Source organism: Diadema setosum, chromosome 7 (genome assembly GCF_964275005.1).
Source record: "Diadema setosum chromosome 7, eeDiaSeto1, whole genome shotgun sequence".
Classification (NCBI taxonomy): domain Eukaryota; kingdom Metazoa; phylum Echinodermata; class Echinoidea; order Diadematoida; family Diadematidae; genus Diadema; species Diadema setosum.
In genome coordinates this window covers 32,151,631-32,162,764 of record NC_092691.1, presented here as the reverse complement: position 1 = coordinate 32,162,764, position 11,134 = coordinate 32,151,631, and the positions used below count along the sequence as shown (strand labels likewise).

Genomic DNA, 11,134 nt, shown 5'->3' with positions numbered 1-11,134 from the left:
TTGAAATTATGTTAGATTGATTGATGTTGTCTGGGAAGTTTTTTTTTTTTCTTTCCTTGCGTGTTTGTGTCTTACACATTTGCGAAAATGAGTTTTTTGTTGTTGTATTTTTACATACCAGGTAAGTGCATGTCAGACTTTATTAAGTTGGATATTTTTTTTTTTTTCAAAAAAGGGTATTTGTATCAGCTGCATTTTCTTTGACCTGCTAAAAGACTGAATGCAGAAAATTAAAAGACAAGTTCACCTTCATTAACAGAAGGATTGAGAGAATGTAGCAATATTAGTAGAACACATCATTGAAAGTTTGAGGAAAATCGGACAATCCGTTCAAAAGTTATGAATTTTTGAAGTTTTTGTGCAGTCACCGCTGGATGAGAAGACTACTGCAGTGTATGATGTCACATGCGTACAACAACAGGAAAATATAAAGAGAATTTCACAAAATTTCTTCTTTTGAAAAAAGTACACAGTCCCTTGACTCGTTACTGACATGTGTTATGGGTAATATTATTCCCATTGCCTTTAGAAAGGGGCAAGTCAAGTGCTCTTTCATTATGCGAGAAAAGTGAAAATATAATGAATTTTCTTTACATTTTCTTTATTTTGTTGTACTCATATGACATCACGAGCCTTATAGTAGTCTCCTTATCCAGTGGTTCCAACACAAAAATTTTTAAAATTCATAACTTTTGCATCGATTGTCCAATTTTCCTCAAACTTTCACTGATGTGTTCTACTATAATATTGCTGCATTCTCTCAATCCTTATGTTTATGAAGGTGAACTTGTCATTTAAGTTATTTATGGCTTCCTGTCTAAAAAGTGGACTAAGCTATCAAACTCAGAATATGTAGGAGGAGAACTGTTTGTTGGCAAAATGTGATAGTAAACAGGATGCAACTTAACAAATGCATGGTCCATTGCAGGGGCGGATCCAGGAATTCCGTAAAGAGGGGGCGTGTTTACAAAAATAAAGGGGGGGCGCACGCACCCCTCCCCCCATTTTTTTCTTTTTATTTCTTTTGTTTCAACAAAAAATAAAGGGGGGGGGCGTGCGCCGGTTGCTGTCCTCCCTGGATCCGCCCCTGCATTGTATGTTAAACGAAACACTTGGTTTGAAAATATGTGCATTATATTTGATGTTTGCTTGATATGTACAATTCAGTTGCACACCTTTTTACTGTGCTTCCTTTTTACTGTACCTTTCTTATCCCACTTCCCTTTGTTGCATTTCAATTTTATCTAACAAGAGCGAAATCTTTAAGGTTGGTATCTGCCTGTATCGTTTTTCTGCCTCTGTAGACTGTTGTGAAGGTTTCATGTTTGTTTTGGCCTTGTACGGCATGTTCTTTTACAAAGTAGAACTTGTGTATTTCAGTACAAGATTCACATGTGTTATGATTACAGTATCTCATTGTTAGCATGTACGCATCAATAATTTCTTGGAACATTCTTTGCGGCAAGTGCTCAACATGCTTTGAAGGCATGAAGGTTGGGTCCAGTCATTGTACAGTTATTTTGTCCTTGTCATTCAAATTCATGTGGGTTGCTAAATTGAACTTTGAAATCCTTAGGACTATAGTTCTGGATTGGTTAATGTTAGTACCCTTGAGTTAACCATTCACTCATTAAGTTGAAGCATTGTGTGAATGCATAGTAGGTGTATATTTTTAACTTGCATATTTAAGCATGTCATCATGATGACCAGTGTAAAAACTGGATACCAGGTGATCTGTGTTTAGATGCATTATATTGTACAGTTACAGAAATATGTCAACTAGATAATGTGGGAAGAATTACAGCTCTTGTATTGCTTAGAGACTTTGTGACTGTCATGAATTTATGAATATTCTAACCCTTTTGTGATGTCGTGTAGTGTGTAGGCCTACTATATCTTTATTCTAGTGCTAGGACTGTAGAAATTATGTGTGGCAACCCGTCCTTGCATTAATGTGCAACACATCAAACATAGGGATAATGCATGAATGGTTACTTTGGGGAATTAACAGCTGTGTAATACAGAGAGTGTATAGTAGTATTTTATGTGGATGTGATGTGAAATTCAGGATAGGAGCATGCATATTAGTACAGAATGTCCATGTCCTGATATTTATCCTTTTGTATTGTAGCTGTGATCCACAAGGTATTAATGCTCTGAAACTTATCTTTTTCAGGCTGAAGAACAGCATATGAGAGCATATTTTTCCACTGGGAATTGTAATCATCACCAAATATCTCTCTTTTCTTTATATACACACTCCTTTTGGCTGTAACAGTGTGCTCATTATTAAAAGGAGAATGAATCCCAAATGTGTTTCTAATGAATTGAGGTATGCAGCAATATGGATAGAATGCACCAGTTCAGTTTGAGGAGAATTGGTCAATCCGTTCAAAAGTTATGAATTTTTAAAGTTGTGGTACATCCATCACTGGATGAAAAGATGGCAACACTTAGTGACCTCATGTATGGAAAATAATATAAAGAAAATACAAAGAAAATTCAATATATTTTCACTTTTCTGGCATAGTGAAAGAACACTTGACATACCTCTTGCACAAAGCACTGAGAATGATAATACCCTAACCTATGTCTGTAGCAAGTCAAGGGAATGCATACTTTCAGTGAAAAGAATGAAATTTTGGGCAATTCTCTCGCTGTTGTACATACGTGCATCATGATCAGATGTTGTCTTCTAATCCAGCGATGTCTACGCCGAAACTTAGAAAATTCTTAATTTTCCAAGGGATTGTCCAAGTTTCCCTCTAAATTTCCTGTTTTGTGTTATTTTTGCATGCATGAATGCTGCATGGAGACTTATCACCAGACAAAAATAAGATTCATGTAAAGAAATTGATGATGTGTGATGGAAAAAAAAAAAAGTAAGGCATTTCTAGTCATTGACATGCTGGTCATAGAGACCACGGCATGCATGTATTTACTCAGTTTGTGTGTGTCATTTTGTATGTATTTGTGACATATTTGTGATTTGTGAAAATATATTACTGTATGTTAAATATCAAATTCCAATGACAGAGGTGACCTTATGTGAGAGCCTTAGACTCTGTATCTGATGACTTACATTAGACTGGTCAAGGCTTTCTTGCTTTTGTTTTTATCCTCTCTGTCCTACTGTACGACTTTTCCTTTTCCATATCTTTCATTCTGATAAATTTCTTCTTTTTCAATGAATTTCTCATTGGGCTATTAAAGATTTTCACACCTTGGTTATCATATTGTTGTTTTGCTTTTTTGTTCCACAGATGATTACTTCTGTTGGCATTAGCTTTAATAAATACTTGCTTTCTGTGACCTCAATGAAATGAAGCATACAAACTCCCAGTCAGAGACATACTGTGATAAACAGAGAAACTAAAGCTATCAGAAAACAACAGGATGTGAATTGCTTCCTCCTGATAACTGTATTAACAGGATGATTTGGTGGTCTTGAATTCACAAGTAATTTTTTCAATCAATATGAAAGATTTCTAGATAACTGTGCAGTAGCTGCTACGTGCTATAAGGATTAGAACCAGCACTGGTTGTCGCGCGTAAAGTCACATAGACCCAGTGGTTTAGTCGAATGCATACACGGGCACACGGCGCAAGTTTCCAACAGATACTTATGCTATCGTCTCCTCTTTAGCGCTTAAGCTTTGACCCATTTCCATGAGTCAGAAGAAGTCCGATCCACTGTAGTCAGTGGTCCGATCACAGTTAGGCTCATGATTCGGCTGAGGGGATGACAGCTTTAGAAAACTTCTTTTGTGATGTCATACTAAGAAGCACATAAGCACGCACCCTGACATCACTACAGACTGCGTGATGCGCAGAGAAGACAACGAAGGCAATGTTACCTAGCAACACCTTCATATTTTACTCTTGATGACAGCTTAACTTCGGCAATCTTTGTATCAATGCTAATTGTGATTGGCACTATCATCCAACAGCGCTCCCGCAACTACCAGTTCTATTCGCCTTGAAAGCTCTGTAGCCTAGTGGATACAATACTTGTTTGGTATTAAGGAGATCATTGGTTTGAGTCCAACCCAAGCACAAATTGTATGTATGTCCAAGATTCTTTATTGTGGCTCCTACTAAAACAGTCATTAATTGGTGCTTATTTTTGTCAATTGAGGGCAATTTGTTTATCAGTTGACTTAAAAGAAAAATCCACACCAGAATGTTTTAATTTGAGGGATTTTTGTTTTTGTTTTCTGTGTTTATTATGGAAATGATTAATTCATTCTTCTCTTTTATGCCATTTTAGATGAGCATCACAAGAACGATGCGGCTGATGTGCCTTCTGTCTCTCACTCAAAATGGTAAGATGATGATCTAGGAAGAGAGGCTGGAGGGAGCTGTTGCCATAGGCGACAGCAATCCCCAGAGCCCTCCCCAAAATGTATCCTCATCATTACTGTAGAGATTTAATCATCGATAAGCCAATACACTTCATATGAAATGTGACAAGTTCGTTCAAGTTTGCCAAATCTAGATGGGTAATCATATGAAATGGAAAGATCAAGCGCCACGAAAGGTACAGTATAACCTCTTGTGAGTGCTGCTTTGTCAAATAAATGAACAAATGAAAAAAACAGATTGAAACAAGATACTAATTCTGACAAAAGAAGATGCTAGTCTTGAATTTTGTTTTAGCTCTGTAATGATGGACTATCCTTGCCTTTTTAAACCAAATAGTTGTTCATTTTGTAATACACATATCATCCTGTTTGTGTGTGAATGTCTCTCTCTTGTCTAGTTTTGTACAAATTATATCAAAATATGTATTGTGAACATCATGCATCAGAAACAGGAGTAGACATACAGTTAACTCTGCATAAGTCCAATCCCGTAGGACTGAAGAAAAGATTTAGTGTTACAGAACACTTGATTTGTGCAGGGTGGAAAACAAAAGGAAATAAAGGAATTGGTCCTTGAAACGATATTCATTGTAGGCAATACAACTTCTACTCTGTGTACAGCTCACAAGACATGTTTTTATTTCATTAAAAAAAAATTATTATGTTATCATTTGTGCTTTTCTGTCATATCTTCTGTGAGTTGATTTCATTTTTCAAGAGTTAGGACTGTGCATGCCTTCATTCATGGTCATTCCTGATTGCAATGATTTGACAGAATTACATGTGCCAGGGGCGGATCCAGGAATTCCGTAAAGAGGGGGCGCGTTTACAAAATCAAGGGGGGGGGGGGCACGCACCCCTCCCCCATTTTTCTCTTTATTTCTTTTGTTTCAACGAAAAAATAGATAAATAAAGGGGGGGGGGCGTGCGCCGGTTGCGGTCCTCCCTGGATCCGCCACTGTGTGCATCACTATAAACATGGGTACCATGAACATTTAAGTTTGTTTGGATTTCCAAGCAACAGTACATTTGGGGGATAAAATCATTTGTGCGTATGGCAATGAACCAGTTTATAAGCGAGTGCAATAGGCATCAGAGGCATCTAATGTACATGAGTCTACATAATTTTACTGCGTGGAAATACATGAAGTCTGGGAAGGCAACAAAACCAGGGTCAGAGGCACAAAATTTAGGTAAAATGCACGGTGTGTAAAAGGATTAAGTCTATTCTTGTCTATAATTATCATGGTATAATCAGTGACAAAGTGTATGTACATGTAACCCCTTGATGCCTCTTCTAATAATTACCTCAATTCATAAATTCTCCGGCTGAGGTGTGTTCAAAGATGCAGCTGTTGGTCTGTTGGTTTTGATGATCTCCTTGATGGTGTGTTACGTAGAACACGGCACTGCGAGGTTGATGTGGAAAGCTGATGGGCTAATCTAAAATAGCGCCATCTAGTGGTCATGCCAAACAATGATCATACTGGTTGCAAGTATATCATAATGCTTGCCATGCTCTGTATATTTCGTTCATCTAGCCGTGTGATGTGGCCATGCCACAAAGACTGTGTGAGAATCATATCCAACTGCAAATATGTGACTTAAAGGGCATTTCCATGCCATGCTTAAAGGCATTTTTTACCATTTGCAGATGAAACAAAAACCAGCAGCTTTAGTGCTTCAAAATAGTTCAAAAAAATCAATGTGAGCTAGGGATGCAAACAACTGATGTAAAATGTTACTCATTATAGTAAATGTTAAGTATTGTTAGATTAAATAAAAATTGAACAATAGTTATTATAAAATTGCTTCTAAGAATAAACCATATACAGTTATGGTTTATTGAGAAAAATAGTGATTTCTCCTTGTATTCTGGGCTTTATTGCAAAATTTTTGTACAGAAGGATGTTTTGTGATGCAACTGACCTACACATATGTATCAAATGTGATAACTTGAACATTGTTTTAAATCACTGCTCCCAATGGTAAACAGTACATGTACCTTCAAGTTAAGTTTCGATGCATAGAGAAAAAAATGTGAAGCTTCAAATTCCATGACTTTCTTGTTTAAAGTCCAATTTTGATGCAATCTCTACCGATTTGTCTGGCTACTCTATCTATATATGTTTTACCAAATACTTGCAAATTGTAAGATGTGTTGGATGTTGTTGCATCACTATTAAATCTACCACTCATTCGTACTAAAAAAACACACATACACATAAATTTTAATCGTGTTTTCGAGCAATGCTACAATCTCTTTCCACCTAGAAGCCATTTTTGCTAGTTTATTTCTAGACCAGAGTGATTCAATGCAAAGGATATATCCTTCTGTTATGTAACAGACAAACAGACGAACAAACAAATCTGTAACAGTTCAACAGGAAGCTTGTGAGGTGATGATGTCACTACATTTGCCATTTTGAGTATGCATTTGCAATATCTCCGATTTGTGAAAACAGCGAAACTTTAGAATTATATAACTCTCTTATTCAAGGTCTGCTATTTTTTAGCTCACCTGAGCCAAAGGCTTAAGTGAGCTATTGCGATCGCCCTTCGTCCGGCGTCCGTCGTGCGTCATGCGTCGTGCGCAAACTTTTTACATTTTCATCTTCTTCTTGAAAACCCCAGGACCGATTTTCATCAAACTTGGCAGGTAGCATCCCTAGGGGGTTAGGAACTCAATTTGTCAAAATGGGCACCATGCCCCACCCAGGGGCCCCCAGGGGGGCCCAAACCCCCTAAAATTAAGGAATCTGTAAAAATGTTCTTCTCTAGAACCAGAAGTGATAGAGCTAAGTTAATACTATGAGTTAGTACATTGATGACTGTAGTTTCAAGTTTGTTCATGGCAGGATCAGGAGTGCCCCCCTTGGGACCCAGGGGAGGTGGTGGGGAGGGGTTCTAATGGGGCCTAAATTGTACATTTTCATCTTCTTCTTGAGAACCCCATGACCCATTTTCACCAAACTTGGCAGGTAGTATCCCTAGGGGGTTAGGAACTCAATTTATTAAAATGGGCACCATGCCCCACCCAGGGGGCCCCCAGGGGGGCAACTCCCCCCCCCCCCAAATTAAGGAATCTTTAAAAATGTTCTTCTCTAGAACCAGAAGTGATGGAGCTAAGTTAATACTATGAGTTAGTACATTAATGACTGTAGTTTCAAGTTTGTTCGTGGCAGAATCAGGGGTGCCCCCCTTGGGACCCAGGGGAGGGGGGTGAGGAGGGGTCCTAATGGGGCCTAAATTGTACATTTTTATCTTCTTCTTTAGAACCCCATGACCCATTTTCACCAAATTTGGCAGGTAGCATCCCTAAGGGGTTAGAATCTCAATTTGTTAAAATGGGCACCAGCCCCACCCAGGGGGCCCCAGGGGGCCCAAACCCCCAAAATGAAGGAATCTTTAAAAATCTTCTCTAGAATCAGAAGTTATAGAGCTAAGATAATACTATGAGTGAGTACATTAATGACTGTAGTTTTGAGTTTGTTCATAGGAGATCCAGGGGTGCCCCTCTTGAGGGCAGGGGTGGGGGAGGTGGTTGGGAAGGTCCAAATGGGGGCCTGAATTGTACATTTTCATCTCCTTCCTGAAAACCTCATGATGGATTTTCGTCAAACTTGGCAGGTAGCATCCCTAGGGGGTCAGGATCTAAATTTATCAAAATGGGCACCATGCCCCACCCAGAAGGCCCCAGGGGGCCCCAATTCACAATTATTAAGGAATCTTAAAAAATTTGGGCCCGTATTGTACATTTTCGTCTTCTTCTTGAGAATGCCTGGTCAAATTTTGGTAGAGCTGTGAATAATTTAGATTAGTGACTGAGTGAAAGGTGAACTTGCGATACTCAGGTGAGCGCTAGACCCGCGGGTCTCTTGTTTTAAATGAAACTACTTTAATTCATTTTGCTCATTTGATTTTGTTCTCACTTTATCAAAGCCAACTTGAGCATGGTTTGGAATTTGCACTGTAAAACTCTTTAGCCACATTTGATGATTACTTTATCATGTCATGAGTTCCAGTAGCTATATATCCTCCCACACTGCAGTCCCAAGCCCTGATGCACAAAATATGTTACCGTGCATCACAAAACAAACAAGTCGCTTCCCTTGATTTTACGTGAGGACTCAAAACAGGTGAAATGGGTCCTAACTATTAAAGTCAATCTTGAGTTTTTCATATTTTCTGAAAGAGCTATCTTTCTTCTACATTATTTTTTAGTTTGGGATCAAAAAACGAATGGAAAAGTGTGTTTTCTGCAGTTTTTCTACAACCCCTTTTTGGGTAGAGTAGAATGATCAGGTACGTATATTAGAGGCCCCTTTTCATTTCTTGAAATCCCTTGTACACTCTTCACTTTCAAGTCTAATAATTTTTAAAAGGATAATGCTACTGCTTTGAAAGTTAGCTTAAATCATGGACAGAATGTGTTAAAAAAAGATGTTCAATTTCAGCTTAATCTGATAATCCCTTCCTTGTTGGTGCTCCACTGGTTGACATCCTGTGTTTTGTCCCTTTCATGGCACAGCTAGCATGGCTTGCTGAAAGATTAAGCGCTTGAATAGACCCTTTACTTCAGAGCCTCTTTTCTTGGTTCACACTTTTCCAGAGTGTGTGCTTTCTTTCCAGTATTTAGGTAGGTTAGGGAAGTCCATTTGAATTGAGCTATACATCACTTTAGAGCTTAGAGTCTGCTCTTTCAGAATCTGTCCTTAACTAAAGATCCATATGTGGCGACTTTTTGTTGGTTTTGTGATGCAGGGTCACATATAATGCTTGTGAAATGTATGGGGCATAGAAAACATCTGTATGAAGCAACAAGTATCTGTCTGCTTGTTTGTCTGTCTGTCTGTTTGTCTCTTTATCATTCTCCCTAGCTCTCTCTTTCGTCAATCCAGTCATTCTCTCCACCTCTGCTCCTCCTACTGTTTCCTGTAATTTATTTTATTGGTTTTCTTAATTTTTGGTGATTCACGTGGAGGGATAATGACCAATTCCTCACCAAGAGAGGCAAGATAGAGGCAGCAGCACTGATTGAAGCTAGGGTAACACTCTCTTAATCTCCCGGATTTATCATGAGTCCCTACCTACATGACCCTGATTCAGTACGCATCCCTACATGCCGTACATGACCCTAATCCAGTACGCAATCCCTGCCTACACGAGCAGACCGCCACTCACCAGTCTGGGTGAGGCATTCACCTGGGTAGAACTCCTTTGTGTTAGGTTCATCCGAGAGAGATATACGAAGGGCTCCCTCTCTCATGGTGAGTTTTGAGCACTTGATTGGTAGATTTTGGTAGGATTCCTCTGGCCAGATTCTGGCTGCAGTGCAACTAGGGCTTCCTGACGTAATCCTGCCCACAAACACACCCTTTGGGGTGAAAAGGACATTATTTTGCATCAATGTTTTGTTGTTGTTGCTGGGGGGGGGGGTGGGGGGGGGGGGTAATAGGATGGCGAGTGCTTTGAGTGGTCTTCAAGAAATCTTTGAGGAGATGACATTTTTGTATCTTTACGGCAAAATTTGCTTTGATGTGGTGATGGTAGTTGCCCTCGATGTATGTGCTTGTAATATGTAGATATGTGTTTGCCGTATGTCTGTGTGTATGTACATTGTGTATTTGGAGATGTCCTTAAAAACATTGCAAGCATTTAATATACACCTGCTTACTGTGGACTGACCAGAGCAGTGCATAAGTTCAGGTATGGAATAGGCTTTGCAGTCTAAGAATAGATCATGCAAAGTGCATTCGATGTAAAGTATAGTTTTGTGTTTTGGTATGTGTAGTCGATGCACACTATGTGGAATGGATATTTCCAGGGATGTTGTCAGTTAAAGGGATTGTATAGTATTGGTGGAGATGAGAATTAGACTTTTAGCTTTTTGCAAGATACCAAGAAACCACTTATGAAATGGTACAAAGCATACCCTTTAAGAGGAATTCAAAGTTTATTAGATTAAAATCGGTTTTTGAATCGCTGAGACATCCAAAAACAAAGTAAAACAAATTATTAGGAATGCTCTGTTTTGGATATCTCAACAATTTTAAAACCGATTTTCATCAAATAAATGTTGAATCCCTCTTGGAATTTCATGCTCTTTAATATTTTTATAAGAGGTTTCTCATTATCTTGCCAAAAAATATTAGAAACCTGAAGTTCGGTCTCAACCAAAACTATACGCTCCCGTTATCAAGTACGGATGGTCACTCCTGCAAGTCAAGTGGTTGATAAATGTTGCAGCCACTGTGGAATGTGATATCAGGGTGAGGATGTCAGTGCTTATTACCACTGCAGATTTCTTCAAATTAACTTTATGTTGTTGTTTTTATGTCTCCGCCAACGAAGTGGCCGGAGGCATTATGTTTTCGGGTCGTCAGTCCGTCCGTCCGTCCGTACGTCCGGACGTACGTCCGTCCGTCCCGTTTTGTTTTTGTCGATATCTCAAGAACCGTGTGGTGGTTTTGCATCAAACTTAGTATGAGGGTATATCCTTGGGGGACGATACTTTGTGTGGATTTTAGGGTCACAGGGTCAAAGGTCAAAGGTCACAGGTTATTTTGTAAAAAAAAAATTGAAATTTCATGTTTTTCTCCGTATCTCGCAAATGGTTCAAGGTATCTTCATGGAACGTAGTATATATGCTTGTACCGATGGGCAGTGATTATCTAGGGAAGTTGGGGGTCATGGGTCAAAGGTCAGGGGTCGAAGGTCAAGGTCAACTCCTCAAAATATAACTACTTTCCTTATATTTATGCAATGCC

At 38.9% G+C, this 11,134-nt stretch overlaps 1 protein-coding gene across 1 annotated transcript in view; it reads left to right on the top strand.

Annotated features, from left to right (window-relative positions):
- LOC140231283 (dolichyl-diphosphooligosaccharide--protein glycosyltransferase subunit KCP2-like) overlaps positions 1-11,134 on the top strand; it is a 175,773-nt gene that overhangs the window by 63,931 nt on the left and 100,708 nt on the right. The window lies entirely within an intron of this gene.